A 27,224-nucleotide genomic window follows, 5' to 3' on the forward strand; every position below is an offset into this window, starting at 1 on the left:
GGACAAAATAAAGTAGCATCGAATTATTCATCTGGTGCACGCCTGAAGCATGGTAGACCCCCAAGTTCAAAAGATTTAGCTCCTTGAAAGAGAAGGATGAGGGTACAACTGAATCCAAATGAAATCATTTAGGAAAAGAAAATGAATGACAAATCCACAATTCATGATTCGGAAAAAGAAAATGTCCTTGATGAGACACATATCAGTGAAGAGACAGAAGTACGTGAAAGCAAAGAAATCTCCATAAATTATGCATGTACAAATGGATTGTGGGATTGGAATGAAATAATCATCAACGACCTGTTCGCATTTGCAGTAGCCACTAAAATCATATTAAGCGATGATATTGAGCCCCGCTTTGTTGATGAATGCAAACAAAAACAAGATTGGCCTAAGTGGGAAAAATGCAATCCAGGCAGAGTTAAATTCCTTAGAAAGGTGAAGTATTTTTGGACCAGTAGTCCAAACCCCGCTTGGTGTACACCCCATGGGTTACAAATGGGTATTCACAAGAAAGTACAATGAGAAAAACGAGATTGCAAGATATAAAGCACGACTCGTTGCACAAGGTTTTTCACAAAGACCTAGAATTGATTAGGAGGAGACATATTCTCCTGTAATAGATACAATTAAGTTCCGTTACTTAATAAGTTTGGTGGTTTCAGAAAAACTTGACATCCGACTTATGGATGTTGTCACTGCGTATGTATATGGAAAATTAGATACTGACATATATATGAAGGTCCTAGAAGGACTTAAGTTGAGAAGGACTTAAGTTGCCTGAAATGACTAACAAACCATGAGGTACGCTCTCAATCAAATTAAGGCGATCATTATATGGGCTAAAACAATCTGGACGAATGTAGTATAATCATCTCAGTGAGTATTTGATCAAAGAAGGATATGTCAACAGTGTCATTTGCCCTTGTGTGTTCATTAAGAAATCAAATTCTGGATTTTATATAGTGGCAATATATGTTGATGATATGAACTTAGTTAGAATTCCTGAAAAGCTCAATAAAACTGCTGAATATCTGAAAAGTGAATTTGAAATAAAAGACCTTGGAAAAACAAAATATTGCCTCGGCCTGCAGATCGAGCATTGTGCTAATAGATTTTTGGTCCATCAATCAGCTTACATTGAAAAAATCCTAAAGCGATTTGGAATAGACAAGGCTGATCTACTCAGCATGCCAATGGTTGTTCGTTCTCTAGACATTAAGAAAGATCCATTCCATCCAAAAGAAGATGATGAAATGGTCCTTGGTCCAGAAGTACCATATCTGAGTTCAATAGGTGCTTTATTGTATTTAGCACAATGTACTAAACCAGATATAACTTTTTAAGTCAACTTGTTAGCAAAGTATAGCTCTACTCTAGCAATTCGTCACTGGAAATGAGTCAAAGATGTTTTACGATACCTTCATGGGACAACAGACATGGGTCTCTTCTACTAAGAGAAATCCACAAATGACCAGATCGTTGTTGGATATGCAGATTCTGGTTTTCTCTCTCGTACGCATAAAGCTAGCTCACAAACTGGATATGTGTTCACTAATAAAGATACATCAGTCTCATGGCACTTAACAAAACAAACATTAGTTTCTCATATTCCAAACACTCAAAAATACTTTCTTTACATGAAGCAAGTCGAAAATGTTCTTGGTTAAGATTAATTATCCATCATATCTGGAATTCATGTGGTCTACCTTCAAAGACAGACACTCCAATTGCCATTCATAAAGATAATGCAGCATGTGTTGCCCAAATGAAGGAAAGATTCATCAAGGGTGATAAGACTAAACACATATCTCCAAAGTTTTTCAATGCACATGAGCTTCAGAAGACTAAAGTTATTGAAGTCAGAAAAATCTGTTCCAATGAAAATCTGGCAAACCTATTCGCCAAATCTCTACCAAAGTGCACGTTTCAGAAACTAGTGCATGGTATTGGATTACGTTGACTTACCAATCAGTTAAACTTGAAGAATGCGGAATCAGGGGGAAATACATTTCAGGGGGAGTATCCATGACACATGCATGTTGTACTCTTTCTCCTTCGACTATAATTTTTTCCACATGATTTTTCCTATCAAGGTTTTAATGAGGCAACATAAGTATACTAAACACTATTTCAACGATCTAAGGAAAGTTGTACTCTTTTTCCTTCACTACAGTTTTTTCTCAATGGGTTTATCCGAGCAAGGTTTTAACGAGGCAACTAATGTTGATATGTGGGCATCCAAAAGGAGTGTTGTAAAATTATTGGAGTGAATGCCCACATCAGTTTGTCAAAGTTTTCAAAAAAGACACAGTAGCAATGTGTCATCATATGAAGTTTTCAGAAATGACATAGTAGCAGTGTGTCATTATATGAAGTTTTCAAAATGAGCGATCACTTTGCTTTTATTTTTTTGTTACAGATGTTGCTCTATATAAAGAGCACTCCATGTGTAATTATGACATAGCTAAGAAAAGCAATAATATCAGTATTCATCCTTTCTTCTTTTATGTTATAGTTACAAAACTAAATAGTGTGATATCTAGCACCCACTTCTCTCTTGTACCTAGTAAAAGTTATTTCTCTAACTTATGTCTATTTATAACAAAGGAAACATATTACAAGCCTTTCTTTATAATTGTTAACTATTTCAAAGCATATTAAGGGTTTGATCATACTTTTAACAAAGAACCAGAATCATTATCTTGAGTTAAGGCTAGAAAAATCTCAATTATTACCTTGAGCTCACCTTATCAAGCAGAAGAAGATGGCCAAGCTTGTATTTATGTTGGCAAGCAGAATCATTGCAAAGCTCAGCTTTATTGCTTTTGAAGAGATTTGCTTGTTATAGGGTGTTAAAGTGGATCTGCAAAAGCTAGGATAAACCATGTCCACCATCAGAGACGTGTTCTTGGATGCCGAAGAGAAGCAAGCACGTAACAAAAAGCTACGCAGTTGGCTACGATAACTTAAAGATGTGCTCCTTGATGCGGATGATCTATTGGATGAGTTTGAGTGTGAAGCTTTGCGAAGGCAAGTGGTTCGTGGCAGTGGCACAACTAGAAAGGTACATCGTTTCTTTCCCTGCTCTAATCCAGTTGGATTCCGCTTGAGCCTAGGTCATGTTAGGACTCTATTGGAATTATCACTGAGTGTGATAAGGATAATGACGTGGAATTAATTATCATCATTCCCCCCTTGGAAAACAACCTTGTCCACAAGGTTTTCAAAGCTGAAAATCTGGAAATCGAGCATGGAAGTCATCATAATCTTCCCAAGCAGCCTTATGTTCCTCTTGTCCTAACTAATGCTTCCTTTTGTCCTAACTAATGCACCAACATTTGAACTTCTACAATTGTACCCTTTTTATACATTTTTCTTGCAAGAACGGAAAGAAGAGTCTCTTGCACAGTGCCATCTTCAGTTACTTCTGGAAGTGTTGTCAAGGGTTAAATCAAGCTTCCTAAATGCTTTTTACGGCAGCTAACATGGAAGACTAGGTGTATTTTAGTACCCTTAGGCAGCTTCAACATATAAGCCACGGCGCCAATCCTCTCGAGCATCTCATAAAGACTGTAGAACTTAAGATGTAGCTTGTGATAAGCATGAAAAGCTAGAGACTGCAATTGGTAGGGTACCAACCTGAGATGGACAAAATCCCCTACTGCAAACCCTCTCTCGGTTCTGTGTTTATTGGCATGGTCCCTCATTCTGTTATGTGCCACTTCTAGGTTGGTCTTTAACATAGATAACAACTGATCTCATGCAATCAAAGCTTGTTCCACTAACTCTACTTTGGCAATTCTGAGTTCATATGCAGAGACATGTGGGGGTGCATAACCATAAACTTGTTCAAATAGGAAGAACTTAGAGGATGTGTGATATGATGTATTGTAGTTCCATTCAACCCAAGGCAACCAATGGACCCACTGTTTAGGCTTGTTGCCCATAAAACACCTGAGATATGTTTCAAGGCACCTGTTTACCACTTTCGTTTGCCCATCACTCTAGGGGTGATACCCCGAGCTCATACACAATTTGAGCCTTGAAGTTTGAAAAACTCCTTCCAAAATGAACTCACAAAGATCGAGTCCCTATCACTGACAATAGAAGAGGGCATTCTATGTAACTTGAAGATATTTTCAACAAATACTTGAGCTACCATGGTTGCAATGTAAGGGTGGGCCCTATGAAGTAAGAATACTTTGAGAGCTAATCAACTACCACAAATATAATAGATTTGCCTTTGCAAAGAGGTAACTCCACAATGAAATACATACTTATATCCGTCCAAACTTTCTGAGGTATAAGCAGTGGCTGAATTAAACCAGGTAGAGTTATGGTTTCATACTTATTTTGCTGGCATGTACTACACTCAACCACAAAGGATTTAATATCATTCTTCATTCCCACCCAATAGAATTTTTTTTTTTTCATTCCATGATAGGTTTTTAGTACCTTTTGGTGACCCGCAGATGGTGTGGACTAATGCTCTTCAATTACCCTTAACTTCCAAGGAGAATCTGAGCCTAGCACAATTCGAGACTTGTATCTCAAAAAACCACTATCAATATGGTAGTGCTTTAATGTAGGAACAATGGAAGGATCTTGGATGCTGGCATTAACCTCCACACACTTCTGTTAAATCCAAACATCACTTTCAGTAGACCTTGTTAACTTAACAATCAAACCAAAATAAGGGTAAGATATAGCTGTACAACTTAAATCTTGACCTTGTAAAACCTTTACAACATTGCTAAGAGTATCAGAACCATACACTATAGACAAGGCATCAGCTACTACATTATCACAACCCTTCTTGTAGTGAATCTTATAGTCATACCCTAGCAGTTTTGAGACCCACTTCTGCTGAAATGGTGTGTTAGCCCTATGATCAAGGAAGTATTTTAAACTACAATGATCTATCTTGATTATGAAGTGCCTTCCTTGTAGGTAGTTGTACCACTTTTTGATTGCATGAACAATTGCAATCAATTCTCTCTTATAAGTGGAAAGAGTTTGGTGTTTGGGACCCAAAGCTTGACTGGAGAAGGCAATTGGTCTCCCCTGTTGCTACAACATTGCTCCAATTTCATTGCCAAATGCATCACACTCTAGCTCAAAATGAATGGAAAATTTTGGTAAACCCAGGACCTAAGGTGAAGACATGATCATCTTAAGTTTGTTAAAAGCTTCATCAGCAATAGAATTCCAATGGAAACCATCCTTCCTTGTCAATTGGTTGACAAATTTTTCCATATCCTAGGACAAATTTTCTGTAATAACCGGTCAAGCCAAGAAAGCCTCTTAATTCCTTGACAGTCTTTGGAAATAGCCACTCCAAGACTGCTTAAATCTTGGAGGGATGTGCCTCCACTCCATTGCCAAAGACAATATGGCCTAAGTACTCCACTCCTGATTGGCCAATTGCACATTTTCTGCTTCTTAACAAATAGATGGTGGTGCTGGAGCAATTCAAAAGTGGTGTAAAGGTGTGACAAATGATCCTTCCATGATTGAATATAGACCAAAAATGTCATCAAAGAAAACCAAAATGAATTTATGCAAATAAGGCTTGAAAATATCATTCATGAGGTTTTGGAAAGTGGCTGAGGCATTTGTAAGCCCAAATGGCATAACCAAAAACTCATAGTGTCCTTCGTGAGTATGAAATGCAGTTTTCTCTACATCCTTAGGGTGCATAAGTATTTGGTGATAACATGACCGCAAATCCAATTTAGAAAAGAATTTGGCACCATATAATTCATCCAACAAGTCATCAATGAGAGGGAAATGATACTTATCCTTTATAATGATTGCATTGAGTTCCCTGTAATCCATACAAAGCATCCATGTGCCTTCTTTTTTCTTCACTAGGAGCACTGGAAAGGAGAAAGAGATATGGCTTAGGCGTATGAAACCTGAAGTAAGTAGCCCTTGCACAACCTTTTCTATTTCAGCCTTTTGCAAAGGACCGTAGTGATAGGGACGAATGTTTGGTGGTTTAACACCAGAGATAAGAGGTATTTTATGGTCATGATCCCTACTAAGTGGTAGCTTGGTTAGCAAGATAAAGACTTCGTCAAATTGCCCGAGAACATGTTGTAGTTTCTGAAGCCGCTCAAAATTCAAGCTACAAGCCTCTAGTTTGTCATGCTCCATCGAGTATAAGAAGAGCCTCAGGTTGGAATTAGAAATTTCCTTATCCAATTATTGCATGGATATCTCTTGAAGGTGTAGTGATAGCACTATACACCAACATGTATTGACAACCCTCCTTAGAGAACTGTAGGGTCATTAATTGGAAATCCCATAAAAGTGAACTTATAGAAGAAAGCTAGTGAACCCTGAGAACCACATCACAACCACCTAATGGTAAGGCAAATAAATCCACTGCACAAGTGTATCCTCCAATATTTAAAGCAATATTAGTATAGCAACCCGAGCTACTTACTCTCCCTCCATCTGGAATCATGACTTTAAAAGGTCGAGTTGGGGTGTTCACCCCAACTTCTTAACTAATCGAGAATCTATGAAATTGTGTGTGCTACCCAAGTCCAAGAGTATTGTAACAAGCTGACCATTAACACTTTCATAGTTTGCATAGTGTGCTTAACTTTAGTATCATAGAAGGCGCATTCGCTCAGTTCCACATGCTGTATCTCCGGCAAAGTATCGGGTAAAGGTGGATTAGCTTCCCCTTCATCTACATTAACCAAATCTAACATCAACAGTTGCTTATGAATACACCTATGACCCCTAGTTTGATTGTCGTCACAAAACCAGCACTCGCCGCACTCCTGCTTCTTCTGTATTTCCTCTGGAGTCAATTTCTTGACTGGGAAGTTAGTGGATTTAAAAAACGCCGAGGAAGGTATAGGGTTAGGAGTGTGGGATCTGAGAAGTGGAGAAGGCTTAGACAACCCACCCTTAAGATTGGTAAATTTGGTATTTCAATTGGACTGCAATGGCTATGACATCATGAACAATGTTTGGACGCTACAACTTCACATCATATTTCAACTTTTTTTTCAATCCATCTAGAAAACAACTCTTCAATAAGATAAGCCCTAAATCTGGTGTGCGATTTGCCAAATGGCGAAATTCAGATATGTACTCCTTGAGAGTACCTAATTGGCGAAGTTTAAAGAGTGCTTCAACACTATCTTCAAACTCAAAAAGGCCAAATTCGCAGCAGAGAGCACGCATGAAATCCTCCCAGTGTGGAGTGGTCAGTAAGCAGTCTTGCCAATAGAACCATTGAAGAGCCTCGTGGTCAAGATGGAAGGATACCATAACAACTTTCTGATGCTTCGGAGTAAAGTAATAAGCAAAAAATTGCTCAACACAGTAGATCCAGACCAAAGGATCCTCACCAAGAAGAAATCTGGGAAACTCAATCCTCGGCTGCCATTGTTAGCAATGGGAAGAAGGACCACCGTCATATAAATCACGGCGATGAGACCTATGAAATTCGACCTCACCATGATCGGCTGAATTGGGTGAAACATCAAGAGTAACCGAAGTATAGGCTGAAGGGGATCCAACACCATCCTCGAAGAAAGCCATCTCTCGGTGAAATTGATTGAAAAAGATAGAGAGCTTCGATTTCAGAGTATCGGAGAGGGCAGCGACAGAAGCCTCCAAAGCTTCGATGCGAGCATCCATGAGGGAAAATCTTGTGTTGTGGGTGTGGCAGGGCATAAAAAGGTAAGGGAAACTATTGGAAGTAGCCTAGTGGTTATTAGGGTTTCCTAGATATTAGGATGGTTTCCGTGTCATTAAGTTTTAAGGGGTTTTGTCAACTGTTCAAGCTTGTTTCCTCCCGAGTATTGGTTGTTCCCCAGGTGGTTAATAGTCTGGTTCCTTTGTATAGGAGTCTATGTTGTCATCTCCCCTTAATCATAGTGTCAATGCCCTAATTTAAGGAGTCGTTGTTTGCCTTCCCTAAGCCATCAATTGTGGCGTAAATCAATGAAGGTCTTCTCCTTATATATGGTGGTTGTACATTGTAATTATGATTATGATAAAAATAAGAAACACAACAAAGAAATTCAAGATGGTATCAGAGCAGGGAAAATAACCTGCTTCTGCTTTACTACTTGCTGAGCGTGTTCATCCTCCAACATGGCTGAAGAAAATCCATTAGGATCAGATGCTGAAAGTTCACCAGCGATTTCATCCGTGAATGTGCCTGAGATGGATGTTAATCCAAATCAAAGGTTAAGCTCAGTTCTGTTGAATGAGTTTAACTATTTGCCTTGGTCGGGAGCTGTATCCCTCGCTCTAGGTGGAAGGTCCAGGTTAGGGTTCATAAATGGGAGCATCGAAGTACCTGATGCTTCCTCACCAAACTATGAATCCTGGCTTAGCAAAGATCAGCTGGTTATGTTGTGGCTCATAAACTCCATGGATCGTAAGCTAGCTGAAATATTCAACTATTCGGAATCTTCATTTCAGCTATGGGAGACTGTCAAGGAAATGTATGGCAGTCAGAATAATGTTGCACGAGTCTTCCAACTGAAAAGGGACATATCCAATCTACAACAAGAAGGTAAACCATTTGTGCAACTCTTAGGGAGCATGAAAAGTATGTGGAATAAGTTAGAAACATATCGTCCTCATACGATCGATGCTGCTGTGATTCGTAAAAGAGCAGAAGAATACAAGATATTTCAACTTCTGTCTAGTCTTGATTCAGAATATGAAGATCTACGAAGTCACATACTCATGAACTCTGAACTCCCTTCCTTCACCAGTGTATGTGCAACAATCCAACGTGAAGAAGTGAGGAGGAAGGTCATGAACATGGGTACAAAAGCTAGTGTACCTGATGCCAGGGCTTATCTGACCAACGAGAGGAAGTACAAAGGAAAACACCCACATTTGAAATGTCAACACTGTAACTATACAGGTCATGTTAAGGAAACGTGCTGGATTTTACATCCAGAATTAAAACCGGACTTCATGAAGGACAACAAGGGTACACAAAGGATGAACCGTACTGTACATCGTGCCAATCATGCTTCTGCCTTTACTTCTAAGGGGTCTGACACATTAAAAACCTTCACAGCAAACCCTGTTGAACTCATAAATGAGTTTGCGTTATACCTTCAAGGCAGGAAAGGAGGTGCTGGAAGCAACCGAGGAGAAAACTTGGAAGAAGAGAACTCGACGGCTTTACTAGGCAAGTTTGCTGGTTTCCTGGAGGACACAAAAACCATACCCCAAGAAGACATGCAAGGTATCATGAAAGCTTTTAAAACTGCTCTTAATATAAATATGTTGCATGATTTTTAGGTTGTAGATTCGGGTGCCACAGATCATATGACCAACCATGTATCCAAGCCTAATAAGTTTGAAAAATTATCAAATCCCTCTCAAGTTTCAACTGCAAATGGGGAGAATGCAAGGGTTTTAGGAAAGGAAAAAATAAACCTAATGTCTGATGTGATTGAGTCAGTGGCCCTATATGTTCCTTCTTTTCCATTTCAACTCCTATCTATGGGTAAAATCACAAAAACCTTGAACTGTTTGGCCATATTCTCCCCTCACAATGTCATTTTTCAGGATTGTGCCACCAAGAAGACGATTGGTGAAGGGTTTTTCCTAGATGGTCTCTATTACATGTCAAAGAACAATCCCAGGGGGTTCCAAGCCAAGTTCAATCCCATTCAAGAGAACCAATTGAGGCATCAACGTTTAGCTCACCCGGCCCCAACCATTTTGTCGACTTTGTTTCCAAATCTAGGAAAGGATGTAACCTCATGTGAAACCTGCCATTTGTCTAAGGCCACTCGGTTACCTTTTAAATCTTCATTGTCCAGAACTAGTAGATGTTTTGAACTAGTCCATTCTGATGTATGGGGACCAATTAATGAATCTTTTGATGGTTATAAGTACTTTGTGATCTTTGTGGATGACTTATCTCGAGTCACATGGTTATATCTTCTAAAGTCTAAGCATGAAGTAATGGAAGTGTTCAAAGACTTCCATAACCTTGTTAGAAACCATTTCTCCTCTCAAATCCAAACTCTCAGGTTTGACAATGGCACTGAATACACATCTCATATCATGAAACAATATTTAAGCACTCATGGCATCATGCACCAAACAAGTTGCGTTGGTACACCTCAGCAAAACGGTGTTGCTGAACGAAAAAACCGTGACTTGCTTGAAAAAACTAGGGCTCTAATGCTACAAATGAATGTACCAAAGAGATTTTGGTCTCAAGGGGTTATGGCAGCTGCCTATATCATCAATAGACTCCCCATCCGAGTCTTGGAGTTCAAGTCTCCTCTTGAGGTTATGAAAGGAAGCAAGATTGACCTCTCACACCTTAGAGTTTTTGGCTGCATATGCTTTGTCCACATTCAATCTCATCACCGAGACAAATTAGATCCCAGGGCTGCTAAATGTATTTTTCTTGGTTACTCTTCTTCACAAAAGGGATATAAGTGTTATAATCCCCAACTGAGGAGATTACTTGTGTCCAAAGATGTTCAATTCCATGAAACTAACCCTTTTTTTGGCAAACAATGTGAAATAACAAGCCAAGGGGATAGTAGTCTATTAGATGTGTTCCCACTGCCAAGAATCGAGCTTGAAGCTTCATCAGAACAAGGTCACAACCATGGAATCACTGATGGTGACATTGACGGCTGCACTTCAGAAGATACACTGCACGAAGGTGGGGACAACCAAGATGATACTCACAATGAAATTCAAGGTGTCAATGGATGTGAGACAACTACTCCTGCTCCACGCCGAAATCCAATGCGTGCGAGACAACTTCCCATAAGATTTCAAGACTTTGTCACCTACAAACCCACACATCCCATCTCCAACTATGTGACGTACAAAAGAGTGACACAGGAACATGCAGCCTACCTAAGTAGCATTTCACGATATAGTGAACCTCAAAGTTTTGATGATGCTAACAGCCAAGGAGTGTGGAAGAAAGCAATGAAAGAAGAACTTCAAGCCCTAGACCAACACAAAACCTGGAGCATCACCAAACTTCCAAAAGGCAAGAAAGTCGTGGGCTGTAAATGGATCTACAAGTTCAAATTCAATTCAGATGGATCGATTGAGAAACATAAAGCACGGTTGGTGGCTCGGGGATTCACTCAAACGTTCGAGGTAGACTGCAAAGAAACATTTGCACCTGTGGCAAAAATGAACTCAGTTAGGGTTCTATTGTCTGTGGCTGTAAACAAGGGGTGGTCTATGTATCAAATGGACGTAAAAAATGCATTCTTGCATGGCGATCTCAAAGAAGAAGTTTATATGAAGTTGCCACCAAGGCATTCTCAAAGCAATGAACCTGACTTAGTGTGCAAACTTCACAAATCTATATATGGGTTGAAGCAGTCTCCCCAAGCTTGGTATGCCAAGTTAAGCTCAGTGCTCATCAGCGTTGGTTTCAAAAGTAGCAATGCAGATTCCTCACTCTTTGTTCGCACTGGAGCTGTGGGCAAACTGGTTGTACTGATCTATGTCGATGACCTGATAATCACGGGGGATAATCCTGACGAGATCTGCAACCTGAAACAATCTCTTAGACAAAGGTTTGCAATTAAAGACCTTGGAATCTTGAAGTACTTCCTTGGTATAAAAATGGCAACCTTTCACAAAGGACTATTCCTTAACCAACGGAAGTATGTCCTGGACTTACTCAAGGAAGCTAACATGATCGATGCGAAACCTGCCATTACTCCCCTCGACAGCAAAATCAAACCTAACTTGGATGGCACGCCACTCACAGATATAAGCTATTATCAGAGGCTGGTGGGTAAGTTGATTTATCTAACCATCACCAGACCCGACATCACCTATTCTGTGAGTATCGTGAGCCAATTCATGCAATCCCCAACACTCGAACATCTGAATGTTGTTAAAAGGATCCTACGTTACTTGAAAGGTTCAGTGGGTCGTGGTATCATCATGAAGAAGAATGAAAATACCCAAATCATGGGGTATTGCGATGCTGATTAGGCAGGCAACGCCATCGATCGTAAGTCCACTACTAGCTATTGCACCTTTGTAGGTGGAAACTTGGTCACCTGGAAGAGTAAAAAGCAAACTGTCATCGCCAGATCAAGTGCAAAGGCCGAGTATCGTGCCATGGCTTCAACTGCTTGTGAATTGATATGGCTGAAGGGTCTTCTGTGTGATTTGGGTGAACCAACCACGCTCCCTATGTCCTTATTTTGTGATAACCAGGCCACAATGCATATTGCATCCAACCCAGTTTTTCACGAGAAGACGAAACACATTGAAGTTGATTGCCACTACATTTGGGAACAAGTTCAGTCACAGGTGATTCAGACACATTATACCCGAAGCATTGACCAACTGGCCAACATCTTCACCAAGCCCTTGGCCTCGCATCAGTTTCAACGTCTTCTGTCCAAGCTTGGCTCCATAAACCTCCTGGATCCAGCTTGAGAGGGAGTATTGGAAGTAGCCCAGTGGTTATTAGGGTTTCCTAGATATTAGGATGGTTTCCGTGTCATTAGGTTTTAAGGGGTTTTGTCAACTGTTCAAGCTTGTTTCCTCCCGAGTATTGGTTGTTCCCCAGATGGTTAATAGTCTGGTTCCTTTGTATAGGAGTCTATGTTGTCATCTCCCCTTAATCATAGTGTCAATGCCCTAATTTAAGGAGTCGTTGTTTGCCTTCCCTAAGCCATCAGTTGTGGCGTAAATCAAGGAAGGTCTTCTCCTTATATATGGTGGCTGTACATTGTAATTATGATTATGATAAAAATAAGAAACACAACAAAGAAATTCAAGAGAAACTAAGATCAGATTTGGGTGATACCAATGATAAGACTCAAATTGATTATCTCTCTCAACCCTGTGAGACAATGGAAGGGGTGCGAGAGGTAGAAGATGAAGCAAAAGCCTCATGTATATATATTTTTTTCTATTAAAATATTCAAATAACCATTCCCAAAGCAAGAGAGCGATTACTCTATTTAAACCAAGAGAGCTATTGTTCTATTTAAACCAACATCACACAAGGAGTGCCAGCTGGACAATTCCCTTATAACTAATCACTAAAAACAGAAATAGCTATAATAGAAACTTGAACTTCTAATCTCAACAATTAAGCCGAAAACCCAAAATTACAATTCTTATCAAGTTGTGATCAATCTCTTTCTTCATCCCAATTCTTTCAGTGTTATATGTAAGATATGTGGTGGTTTATGATCCTTAACAGGTCATGGAATAAAGGAGAGCAGAAAGGTTACACGAGCTTAAAGATGATAAGAATTTTTATGATCTCCGCACTGTTCATCATCACCTTCATCTCGGTGATTATGTGAGGGAGAATGGGAATACGACCAATTCCATTGTCCGTGCTTCGGCGGTTATTGGTAAAGAAATAGAAAAAAAATGAAGTTCTTGATCTTCTAATGATACAAGGCGATGATCATCAAGGTGGGGATAATGGTCGGAATGTATCTGTTATTCCTATAGTAAGATTAGGAGGTTCAGGGAATACCACACTTGCCAAGTTGGTGTACAATGATCAGAGAGTCGTTTGGAGTTTTAGCTTACGAATGCGGCAACATGTGACAGTGGACTTTGATATCTGGAAAAAGAGATCAATGAAGGGTTGTGTCTTATCTGGATCAGTTGCAAGAACAACTACGAGACGCTTTAAAGGATAAGAAATTTATGCTCGTCTTGGATGATGTATGGAACAAAGATCGTATCAAATGGAGTGAGTTGAGATATTTGTTATATAGAGGGGGCCAAGATAGGATCTAAGATTTTGGTGACAACACATAATATCTTAGTTGCTTCAATCATGGGCACGGTTGGAACATGCATAAATTTAGAAGTTCTCTCTTTTCAGGATTGTTTGTCTTTGTTTATAAAGTGTGCATTTGAAGAAGGATAAGAAAGACAACATCCAAGCCTCTATGAAATGGGAAAAGATAATGCAAGAAAGTGGGGAGGGGTTCCCTTAGCTATGAAAATCTTAGGGAGTCAGTTTTACTCAAAGACTGATGAGCGTCAGTGGAAATTGATTAGAGATTCTGAGATATGGGAAATAGAACGACAGGGAGCTAGTCACATTCTACCTGCTTTGAGACTGAGTTATAATCAATTGCCCTCTCATTTGAAGTAGTTGTAAGACTCATGTTGAGTTGTCAATTATTATGAATTGAATAACTTAAAAGGCAAATAACTTGATCTTCAAGATATTTGACTTTTAACATGATTCAAAATTGGTTAGCAAGAATCATGGGATTAAGATATATTTAGTTGGTTAATTGAAACCCTAATTAAGTAAGACATATTGTACTTGCCTTAGTTGGACAACATTAACATTAAATGGTGATTTGGTGTATTCCTCCAATTACTATAATGGGTGGGATTGGAGGAACCCTAATCACTCTATTAAGAGTGTCCCTACTTTCACAAAATACACGTTCCATTCTAAGCAAACCCTATTATTGCCGGAACACTTATGCTCGTTGAAAGTAGAAGACTCTTTTGTCATCTGTAAGAGCCATGTCTTCCGTATTCCAAAGATAAGTAAATTGTAATTGATTTATTGTAATTTTGGTTTATCAAATCTATGATCCTAATGTCTTATTGTTGTTCGTATGATTTCATAAATATCTTACAGCAGTGCATTGCTTGCTGTTGAATTTTTTAGAAGAAATATGTTCAGTTTGATAGTTCATCATTGGATGGCACATGGAATCCTTGAATATAGTTGTATAAATACTGATAAATCCTTCCTCAGTACTTGCATTTCAAGATTCAAATATCTGCGGTGGCTTAGAATAGTCAATGCATCTTGGGAATTGTTGCCGAGTTCCACTGGTTCTTTGAAGCATTTGAGAAGCCTGGACTTGACTGAAAACGAAAAAAAACCACCGAACTACCCAATTCAATAGGTAAGCTGCAGAGCTTGCAAACTTTGACTCACGCTAGATGCGTGAATCTTGAAGAGTTGCCTATAAACATGAGCAAGTTGATCAGCCTTAAAAAATCCAAGTAAACATTCCATTGCATAAATGTTCTACCTCATCGATGAAGTAAGATATAGCCTAGCTATATATATATATATATATATATATATATATATTGCTCCTTAAAATGTTTTAACTAAATAAATCTCTTTATTTCCATCTCATCGCCACATCATTTAGTAGTTTATCTTGAATTATATTAGTTTTATTCAAGACCTTTAGATGTAAAAAGATTCAAGAGCTAATATAGAGCGTAAAAATGTTTGTCAAAATGTCAAAATATTTGTCCCCAATCCTATTTCATATATTATAATATATATATATATGTATGTTTGTATGTATGTATGTATGTATGTATGTATGTATGTATGGAATATGATCAAGGGACAAACAGTTTGATAAAGATCTTTACTCTTTGGTAACCTTTGGATCTTATAATATCCAAAGGTTTGATTAAGAGTTATGCGGAGGATTTGATGCGATATAAAATAGCACACAAATTAAACCCTCTTTTTAACAATTGTAGTATGGATAAGTAGGGATCGTTTTAGGCCAGGGATTAGAAGGGATGCTAATCTCTCAAATTTAAACTCTAAAACACTAAACTAGACTTAAAAACAGAAAACTAGACTCTATTGACTCAAAACAAACTAAAATGACTCAAAACAGCACAAAACAAGCAAATTGACTCAAAACATAAACTAAGGGTGATTTTGGACGAATTCTAACTTAACTTTGACTCAAAACACTAAAAGAAATCAATTTAAATAGGTTCTAACTAAGTAAACATGAAATATTTAAAGGGGAGTTGGTTTTGACGAATTTAAAACTTAAACAAACAAGTTACAGAAACAAAGTAAATTGATACGAATTTGGGTGAATTGATGGGTGATAGGCTAGCTAGAGGGTCCTTCTCCACACATGACACATATGCATACAAATCGATTTCCAATTATTATTCCAATAAACCATGAATAACAATGCCCCAAGTTAATTGTGAACTGCACAAATTAACCATCAAATTTTCCTAAATTCATTAAATTGGACTCAGCGACGCAATCAAATTATTCTTATCAAGTTCCCTATATGAACAACATGATAGAGATACATATTAAAGATCATTAAGTTCTATGAAAATCATAAGCATTGACAAGGCATTCGTAACTAAAGAAAGCATGATACTCCTGCCATGGATTTACTTAACACAATCATGACTAGTGACTTCCACTACTTGTAAATATAAGTTCGTAACAATTAGGTGAAATTCCCTTAAATTTTAGCATCAAATTCATGCATGCAAACTAAGTATGCATCCTTAATCAACATACAAGAATAAGTTATCAATCAAACAGATAAGTAAATCACATTCATGTTTTATGAAACAATAATTGGATGAAATCAATTCATATCACATATATGTTCATGGTTTTGAATTCTCCTCTAGCCAAATTGAGTTTTAGTTCCTCATGTTCGCACTTAAACAAAGATAACTTAAATTAAACATTGAAAACAAAAGATAGAATACACCTAAGAACGTTCCAACAATCCAAACTTGAATGCCACGACACGGCTCCAAGGGTCTCCTCTCCTTTCTCCTTGCAAGGCCACAGCACAAAGGTGTTTGTCTCTGAAATTGGGTTATTGTGTGTGATGGATGAGTGGTGTGAATTGTGATGAAAGATGGATGAGTGGTCTTTAGATGCGGCAGAAAAGCATTTATTTAAAGGGAGAAACCCTAATTAATTTTTGAGAAGGATTTGCAATCCAAATCCACAAGGAAAAAGGCTAATTAAAATCAGAATCCAAGAGGGAAAAGGGAAAGAAGATGCGGCAGGATCCTAGAGAGAAAGGGAAAGGGAGTGCACGGCAAGGAAGGGTCTTCTAGAAGGGAAAAGGTGCGGCACCCTTGTAGAATTAGAATTAGGACTTCTAGAATCATATATTTAGGTGTCCCGGTATAATTAGGGTACCCCTAGTAGCTGGAACTTAAGTAGTGTAGGATTACGATTGGCTAAGACAAAATAAGATATTTTGACTCATGTTTCCTTCTTTCTTTGTTGAACTCCATATCTTCTTTGTCTTGAATTAATTCTTACATCTCTTTAGCATATTCTTAGCCTTTCTTGAACTTCAAATTCGTCCATCCACCTTGCTCCATGCATGTGCTATCCATTCCAAGCCCAAAACTGCTCTAAAATGCTCCAAATTGCCTTTTCTTGCCACTTTAGCCAATTGAACCTACAAACACACGAAAATAGCTTAAATCACTATAATAAATAAAAACTAACTCACTAAATGCAAGGAAATAGGCTAACAAAGTCCATAAATATGCTCCTATCAAATTCCCCCATACTTAGCTTTTGCTAGTCCCCGAGCAAAACAAAACAAACAAAACACAATCTAAACCTTCCAACATTTGCCTCAGGGATTTTCAATGCAATATGACATGTTAAAAATCATTACTCACATAGATTTTAGCCATCCCTACTCTTGAGTAAACACTTAACCGAAGTCACCACTCAATAGCTCGTATTTAATCAATTAAAACAACATTTTGAATGTAGTAACATGCCTTAGAGATTAGCTAAGCAATCATCAAACGAATCACCAAAAACACTAAAATCATCCATGAAGACTTCAATAATCTTTTCAACAAAATCTGAAAAGATACTTACCATGCATCTTTGAAAGGTGGCTAGTGCATTACATAAACCAAAGGGCATTCGACGATAAGCAAAAGTACCAAATGGACAAGTAAAAGTGGTCTTTTCTTGATCATCTGGAACTATAACAATCTGATTATATCCCGAATAACCATCAAGAAAACAATAAAAAGAATGACCGGCTAACCTTTCAAGCATTTGATCAATGAACGGCAAAGGGAAGTAATCTTTCCTTGTGGTGGCGTTGAGCTTCCTATAATCGATGCAAACTCTCCAACCTCTTTGGATATGGGTGGGCACAAGCTCATTCTCTTCATTCTTCACCACAGTGACTTCAGACTTCTTTGGAACAACTTGAACCGATGAAACCCAACGACTATCCGAAATTGGATAAATCACTCCACAATCAAGAAGCTTGGTAATCTCCTTCTTCACAGCTTCCTTGGAGGGTTAAGTCGACGTTGAGCCTCTCGAGTTGGTTTAGCCCTCTCCTTTAGAAGTATGTGATGCATGCATGTTGTAGGACTTATCCCTTTAATGTTGGCCAAGGTCCATCCAATGGCTGTTTTGTACTCCTTCAACACCCAAACTAGATTTTCCTCCTCCATTGCCGTGAGTGATGAAAAGATTATGACCGGCAAATTCTCTTGGTCTCCCAAGAAAACGTACTTTAAATGATTTGGTAATGGTTTAAGCTCGAGGAAAGGTGCCTAAATCACTGAGGTTAACAACTTATTAGTAGAAACGGGAATTGGAATGGGGATTGGATGCTTACCAATATGTTGTGGCAATGACTCAAGGGCAGCCACTTCTTCACAATTGGGCACGGCAAGGGAATCCTCATTCTTGCCGTGAGTGTGCATAGGTTATATCCCTTGGTCTTTAAGTCTCATTCCTCTTGTAATGGTTGTTTCAAGGGCATCCTTATTTAGGCCATCAAGGTATTCCTGTACCAATGAATCGAATACATCAATAGAAAAACAAGAATGATCATCAATAGGATACCTTATAGCTTCAGAAATGTTGAAATCAATAATGTCGCCATCAAATTCCATTGTCAATGTCCCTTTGAACACATCAATCTTGGTACAGGCTGTTTTCACGAATGGTCTTCCAAGTAGGATCGACAAAGGAGGAGAATGGGCCGAATCCTCCATTTCAAGCACATAGAAATTAGCCAGAAAGATTAAATGATTAACCTAGACCAAAACATCTTCCAAAACTCTTTTCGGATATGCATAAGAACGATCGGCTAATTGAATAATAACTCCATCATTTTTCAGCTCTCCTAAGTTTATAGATGCATAAATAGAGTAAGGCATGACATTAATGGATGCACCTTGGTCTAACATAGCATGTTCAAACTTAGTATTGCCAATAACACAAGGGATTGTGAAACTACCTGGGTCTTTGCATTTAGGAGGCAATTTCCTTTGTAAAACCGCTGAAACATTCTCAATTACCCTTACCACTTCCTTGTTCGATATCCTCTTCCTTGCTGTGCAAAGTTCTTTCAAGAATTTGGCATACTTTGGAACTTGTTTGATTGCATCAAGAAGCGAGATATTGACTTGCACCTTTCTAAACATCTCAAGAATGTCTTTGTCACTCTCTTCTTTCTTAGATTGCATAAATCTACGAGGGAAAGGCACATTTGGTGGAATAGGGTTAGAATTAACCAAACTTAGACCTAACTTACATGTGTTGGACAGTTTAGGTTCCCTAGAAGGCTGCGGCAAAGGTTGCTTCATTTTTGTCGTGACCTTGTCCTTTTCCTCCTCCTCGTGCAGCAGCTTTTTGTCTTCCTTTTGGCTTGATTTGGATGGTTGTGGGTCAGTTCCAACTTCCTTGCCACTTCTTAATGTGATGGCCTTGGCGGTTTCAAATCCTCCCCTTGGATTCACAATGGTTGAATTGGGCAGTTTGCCTTGTTCTCTAAACTGGCCTATGAACTCCGCTACTTGCCCCATTTGCTTCTTCAATTCGTCCACCTATTTAGCTTGATTTTGCATCTCTTTGGTTTGATTTTGTACTCCCTGCGTCAAAGAGGTGAGTAATTGAATAACTTTATCATTATCCCAAGACATACCTGAATTTGGTTGGGCCGAAGGTGGTTGAGGTTGCATTGGTGCGAATGTCCTTTGAAATATCCCAGAGGGTGGCTGTTGAAATCCTCCTTGTTGTTGAGGTTGTTGAGGCTCCCTCCACTTCATGTTTAGGTGATCTCTCCATCTCGGATTGTAAGTGTTGGCATATGGATCATGCCTTGGTTGATTTTGGCCTTGATAGCCCACAGCATTAGCACTTTCCCATCCCCCATTCTCTATCAATTGAGGACATTGATCATTGGAATGTCCTTGCATAGTGCACACGCCACAAACACTTGCTCTTTGACTTTGGATCCATCAACAACCTATGACACAAGAACAGTGAGATTAGCCAATTGAGATTGAATTTCAGACATTGCACTTACCTCATTCACTTGTTGTTGTTGTCGTGGGGTGTCTCTTTGTCCAACTCCTTCGTATTGTTGCGCATTCAAGGCTCGATTTGCAATTAAGGTCTTGGCATTAATTGGTGTTTTGTCAACCAAAGCACCTCCTACCGAGGCATCTAACATTTGTCTCTCAATTGGAAGAATTCCTTCGTACAAATATTGAATTATAAGCTCTTCTTTCATTTGATGTTGAGGGCATGATGCAACTAGAGTCATGAAGTGCTCATAATATGCTGGAAAGGATTCTCCTTAGTTTTGTTGAATTCCACTAATCTTTTTCCTCAAAAGAATGACTCTCGAGATTGGGAAAAATTTCTCTCAGAATGCTTTCTTCATGCCTTCCCAATAGGTGACGGTTCCAGGTGCCAATTCGTATAACCAATCCTTAGCTTTTTCCAAAAGAGAGAATGGAAAAGCTTTTATCTTCAAAATGTTCCCATCTAGGGTGATTGGGCTTGAACATACCACTTCGAATTCCTTTAAGTGCTTGTTTGGATCTTCCATGGACAGCCCATGGTATTTGGGAATATGATGCAGCAAACTAGACTTCAATTCGAACTCCTCGGGCTTGCCTGGAGCTGCCCTAAGATATTGAATGCATAGGGGTACGACATTGTCCAATCTCGAGGCTGAAAGTTCCTTGATTGTTCGATTATCCACATCCATGAGTTGTTCTTCCTCTTCCTCTTCTTCTTCGTCAAACTCAAATTCAGAGCTAGAACTAGGTGGATTAGGTTCTGGCTCTTTCCTCTTCCTTCTCAAAGTTCGTTTAAAATTGTCGTCAAACTCCAAGATATGTGCACAAACAGGTTAAGAACTTCGAGTCATAAACTAGTACCTAAAATCAACAAAACAAAACAAAACAAAAATCAGAAACCAAAACTAAAAGACACAAACAGAAACAAAGGGGGATTAGCAATTTTGCTAATCCCAGGCAATGGCGCCAAAAATTTGATGCGATATAAAATAGCACACAAATTAAACCCTCTTTTTGACAATTGTAGTATAGATAAGTAGGAATCGTTCTAGGCCAGGGATTAGAAGGGATGCTAATCTCTCAAATTTAAACTCTAAAACACTAAACTAGACTCAAAACCAGAAAATAGACTCTAATGACTCAAAACAAACTAAAATGACTCAAAACAAGCAAATTGACTCAAAACAGAAACTAAGGGTGATTTTGGACGAATTCTAACTTAACTTTGACTCAAAACACTAAAAGAAATAAATTTAAACAGGTTCTAACTAAGTAAACTTGAAATATTTAAAGGGGAGTTGGTTTTGACGAATTTAAAACTTAAACAAACAAGTTACAGAAACAAAGTAAATTGATAAGAATTTGGGTGAATTGATGGGTGATAGGCTAGCTAGAGGGTCCTTCTCCACATATGACACATATGCATACAAATCGATTTCCAATTATTATTCCAATAAACCATGAATGACAATGCCCCAAGTTAATCGTGAACTGCACAAATTAACCATCAAATTTTCCTAAATTCATTGAATTGGACTCAAAGACGCAATCAAATTATTCTTATCAAGTTCCCTATATGAACAGCATGATAGAGATACATATCAAAGATCATTAAGTTCTATGAAAATCATAAGCATTGACAAGGCATTCGTAACTATGGAAAGCGTGATACTTCTGCCATGGATTTACTTAACACAATCATGACTAGTGACTTCCACTACTTGTAAATATAAGTTCATAACGATTAGGTGAAATTCCCTTAAATTTTAGCATCAAATTCATGCATGCAAACTAAGTATGCATCCTTAATCAACATACAAGAATAAGTTATCAATCAAACAGATAAGTAAATCACATTCATGTTTTACGAAACAATAATTGGATGAAATCAATTTATATCACATTTATGTTCATGGTTTTGAATTCTCCTCTAGCCAAATTGAGTTTTAGTTCCTCAGCTTCGCACTTAAACAAAGATAACTTAAATTAAACATTGAAAACAAAAGATAGAATACACCTAAGAACGTTCCAACAATCCAAACTTGAATGGCACAACACGGCTCCAAGGGTCTCCCCTCCTTTCTCCTTGCAAGACTGCGGCACAAAGGTGTTTGTCTCTGAAATTGGGTTATTGTGTGTGATGGATGAGTGGTGTGAATTGTGATGAAAGATGGATGAGTGGTCTTTAGATGTGGCAGAAAAGCATTTATTTAAAGGGAGAAACCCTAATTAATTTTTGAGAAGGATTTGCAATCCAAATCCACAAGGAAAAAGGCTAATTAAAATCAGAATCCAAGAGGGAAAAGGGAAAGAAGATGCGGCAGGATCCTAGAGAGAAAGGGAAAGGGAATGCACAGCAAGGAAGGGTTTTCTAGAGGGGAAAAGGTGCTACACCCTTGTAGAATTAGGATTAGGCCTTCTAGAATCATATATTTAGGTGTCCCAATATAATTAGGGATCCCCCTAGCAGCTGGAACTTAAGTAGTGTAGGATTACAATTGGCTAAGACAAAATAAGATATTTTAACTCATGTTTCCTTCTTTCTTTGTTGAACTCCATATCTTCTTTGTCTTGAATTAATTCTTCCATCTCTTTAGCATATTCTTAGCCTTTCTTGAACTTCAAATTTGTCTATCCACCTTGCTCTATGCATGTGATATCCATTCCAAGCCCAAAACTGCTCTAAAATGCTCCAAATTGCCTTTTCTTGCCACTTTAGCCAATTGAACCTACAAACACAGGAAAATAGCTTAAATCACTATAATAAATAGAAACCAACTCACTAAATGCAAGGAAATATGCTAACAAAGTTATCAAGATTTTAGACATTAAATGACTTGAATGGTGATTTGGATTATAACTTATAAGAAAAACACTAATTAAAAGAAAAATAAAACCCTGAAAATAATTTAACCTCCATCTTCCCCTTTGTTTGCCAATGAGGTTGGCAACTCCATGCCTTGGATGTAATCTCTTCTTCTTTCTTTTTTTTATTCTTCCTTTTTTTTATTTTTTTTATTTATCAACCCTTCTTGCCTTTATCAAACAATGAACATTAATGAATAATAAAACATGATATTAGGCAAAAAGAGAGAGTTTTGCTTAAGAAAAATAAATTAGGGTTTTGTTTTGAGAAGGTTTAAGCGCCCTAATTCTAGGCTAGCGACTCAATCGCTTTGTCACCTCTATAGCAAAACCCTATCAACCCAGGATCCAAGAATGAAGATTTAGGATTTAGGCGTTCTTCACCGTCGGTTTTGCATTTTTTTTTTTATAAGAGTTTAACCTTCTTTTTTAAATTTGTTTTTGTCAATTCTATTCTATTCTTTTATATATTTCTTTTTAATGGACCCTATTAATTATAATCCAAATCCCCATTCAAGTTATTTAATGTTTAAAAAATTCTCCACATAACTCTTAATCAAGATTGTTGGATGTTATAAGATCCAATGGTTACAAAAGAGTATAAAAATGTTTGTCAAACTCTTTGTCCCTTGATCCTAACCCTTATATATATATATATATATATATATATATATATATATATATATATGTATATATATATATATATGTATATATATATATATGTATGTATATATATATGTATGTATATATATATATATGTATATATATATGTATATATATGTGTATATATATATATGTATGTATGTATATATGTATATATATATGTATGTATGTATATATGTATATAGGATTTAGAGACACTCTTTTAACACATATTTTTGTGAGTTCACTTCATAATGTGTCTATATATGCTTAGGATCTAGAGACACGCTTTGAACACATTTTTGTGGAGTTCACTTCATAATGTATTTCAACAATCCAACCGTTTATCTTTTATGTTTTACCTCAAATATCATGTCTACCAAAAATCATCATCAAAAAGTTAGGTGAACTCATAATGTGCTTGGCCATTAGACTACTTATCATAAGGAAGCATCATCATCAGTATTCATACTATCTCAATTCCCCTGCACTCACCACATCAAGAAAGAAAGAACGAACGAAAGTAAGAAAGAAAGAAGATGGCTAACCAGGCATTTCCGTTAGCAAGCAGACTCATTGAAAAGCTGGCCTCCATTGCTTCTGAGGAGATTTGCTTGGCGTGGGGTGTTAAAGTGGATCTGCAGAACCTTGGACGCACTATGTCCACAATCAGAGACGTGCTCTTGGATGCCGAAGAGAAGCAAGCACGTAACAATGACCTACGCAGTTGGCTACGTCAACTTAAAGATGTGTTCCTTGATGCTAAGGATCTGTTGGACGAGTTTGAGTGTGAAGCTTTGCGAAGGCAAGTGGTTCGTGGCAGTGGCACAACTAGAAAGGTACGCCGTTTCTTTTCCCGCTCCAATCCAGTTGCATTCCGCTTACGAGTAGGCCATGGAATTAAAGACATAAGAGAGAGGTTACACAAGCTTAAAGATGATAAGAATTTTGCTGATCTTCGCACTGTTCATCATCACCCTCGTCTAGGTGATCATGTGAAGGAGAACATGAATACGACCCACTCCTTTGTTCGTGCTTCGGAGGTTATTGGTAGAGAAACAGAAAAAAATAAAATTGTTGATCTTCTAATGATACAAGGCGATGATCATCAAGGTGCGGATAATGGGAATGTTTCTGTTATTCCTATAGTGGGATTAGGAGGTTTAGGGAAGACCACCCTTGCCCAGTCGGTGTACAATGATCAGAGAGTTGTTGGGAGTTTTGACTTAAGAATGTGGCAGCATGTGTCAGTGGACTTTGATGTTACTAGATTGACAAAAGAGATCCTTGGCTCTGCATTAGGTACAAGGATCAGTGAAGGGTTGTCTCTGGATCAGTTGCAAGCACAACTACGAGACGCTTTAAAGGATAAGAAATTTCTACTCATCTTGGATGATGTGTGGAACGAAGTTCGTATCAAATGGAGCAAGTTGAGAGATTTGTTGATAGAGGGGGCCAAGGTGGGAACTAAGATTTTGGTGACGACACGGAATATCTCAGTTGCTTCAATCATGGGGGCGGTTGGAAACATAAATTTGGACGTTCTCTCTTTTGAGGATTGTTTGTCTTTGTTTGTAAAGTGTGCATTTAAAGAAGTACAAGAAAGACATCATCCAAGCCTTTATGAAATGGGAAAAGATATTGTAAGAAAGTGCGGAGGGGTTCCCTTAGCTGTGAAAACCTTAGGGAGTCAACTTTACTCAAAGACTGATGAGTGTCAATGGAAATTGATTAGAGATTCTGAGATATAGGAATTAGAACGAGATGGAGCTGGTCACATTCTACCTGCTTTGAGACTGAGTTATAATCAATTGCCATCTCATTTGAAGCAATGCCTTGTTTGCTGTTCAATTCTTCCAAAGAATTACATTAAATTTTATAGCAGCGAATTGATCAATCATTGGATGGCACATGGAATCCTTGACTCTCGTGATCATGGGAATATGGAGTGGGAAGATGTTGGTGAGCTATGTTTCAAAGAGTTATGGGAGAGATCTTTCTTTCAAAATGTTAAAGATTACACTTTCGGCTATGGGTTTGATATGCATGATCTCATCAAGGACCTTGTACAATCAGTCGCACAAGGTGAGAGTTTGATAGTAGACTCTGCAGGGACCAAAGGCATCTCTGAAAATGTTAGATATCTAACAATTATGAAAAGTGGCCAAAATGTTTCAACAACCTTGCAAAAGTTGAATAAAGTGCGGACTATACCAGTAGAGAGTTGTGAAAATATTGATCAATCCTTCCTCAGCACTTGCATTTCAAGATTCAAATATCTGCGACTGCTTAAGTTAACCAATGCATCTTGGGAATTGTTGCCCAGTTCCATTGTTTCTTTGAAGCATTTGAGAAGCCTCAACTTGACTGCAAATGAAAGAATCACAGCACTACCCAATTCAATTTGTAAGCTGCAGAGCTTGCAATCTCTGAATCTCTGTGGATGCGTGAATCTTGAAGAGTTCCCTAGAGACATGAGAAACTTGATCAGCCTCAGATGGCTTGAATTAACCACAAAACAATCAAGTTTTCTAGAGAATGGAGTGGGATGCTTGACATCACTTCGATTTCTTTCTATTTGGGAGTGCAGTAATCTAATGTGTTTGCCGCGTGATACGAGCTATCTTGCGTCATTACGCACTCTGATCATAGGCAATTGCAAACAACTTGATTTGGTGATGGAAAACTATCAGGTAATTCCACTAAGGCTCCAAAAATTGGGGATTATAGGAGTACCCCACCACCCCCACCCCCCAACGTGGTTTATGATATATCAGCCACGGTTCCTTCTGCGGTTGACGATTGTGCTTGTTTGTTTATTAGAAATTCATATTTGTTAGAAGTCGTATTCTCCAATGGATAAACCGCCGATTACCCCACCACCCCCACCCCCCAACCTGCACCCCTGAACTATTTTTCTTGCCCATTTATCCCTTTAACTAGTACAAGACAACCAAATAACTCCCTACCTCTAGATTTAAGAAAATTTCATCAAATTTTCTGTTAAGTGGTGTCATGTGAGAGGCGCAAGACACGTTTTCGAGCGTAAACCTGTCTTTGATCTATCTCCTCCATCTGCTTTCCCTTCGTGTAAAAGTCGAATTAGGGCAACAATTAACAGAACGGTTTCTAGGAGCCACAAACACACTACAAGTCTTGTCTATTTTAGATTGTGAGAAGCGGCATTACCTGGTGGTTGACGAGTTTCACATCGCTTAAAATGCAGGTCATGTCCCAAACTGTTGTCTTTTCCAGAGGAGATGGCACCGCCTCACTGCCTTGACAAAACCTAGAATTATAAAGTGTCCTGATCTGGAGAGGAGATGCCAGCGCGACACAGGAGAAGATTGGCCAAAGATTTCTCATGTTCCAAATGTTTATTTTGAATGGAACAAGGTGAGGGTCTGCTAATGAAATGGACAAATTTGCCAAATCCCCATATCAAAGAAACATTTCCGTTCCAAAGTGGTAAAGTTGCTCAAGAAACGTTGTCTTAAGCGACCGATAAACTGGGGAATATGGTCAAGGAAGCTCTCAATCATAAGGGAAAAATGAAAGCAAATCTCACAGCACAACAATCAGGG

General features: G+C 38.3%; 3 pseudogenes; 2 read left to right on the plus strand and 1 right to left on the minus strand.

The window, feature by feature from the left end:
* The first annotated feature begins 2,767 nt into the window (after window positions 1–2,767).
* LOC137712133 (disease resistance protein RGA2-like) lies at window positions 2,768–14,143 on the plus strand (annotated as a pseudogene).
* On the minus strand, window positions 5,476–8,327 carry LOC148691369 (uncharacterized; annotated as a pseudogene).
* Window positions 14,144–24,179: 10,036 nt separating the features above from the next.
* Window positions 24,180–27,051, plus strand: LOC137711903 (putative disease resistance protein RGA1; annotated as a pseudogene).
* The last annotated feature ends 173 nt before the right edge of the window (window positions 27,052–27,224 follow it).

Source organism: Pyrus communis, chromosome 14 (assembly GCF_041283825.1).
Source record: "Pyrus communis isolate YQ-2024b chromosome 14, ASM4128382v1, whole genome shotgun sequence".
Lineage (NCBI taxonomy): Eukaryota > Viridiplantae > Streptophyta > Magnoliopsida > Rosales > Rosaceae > Pyrus > Pyrus communis.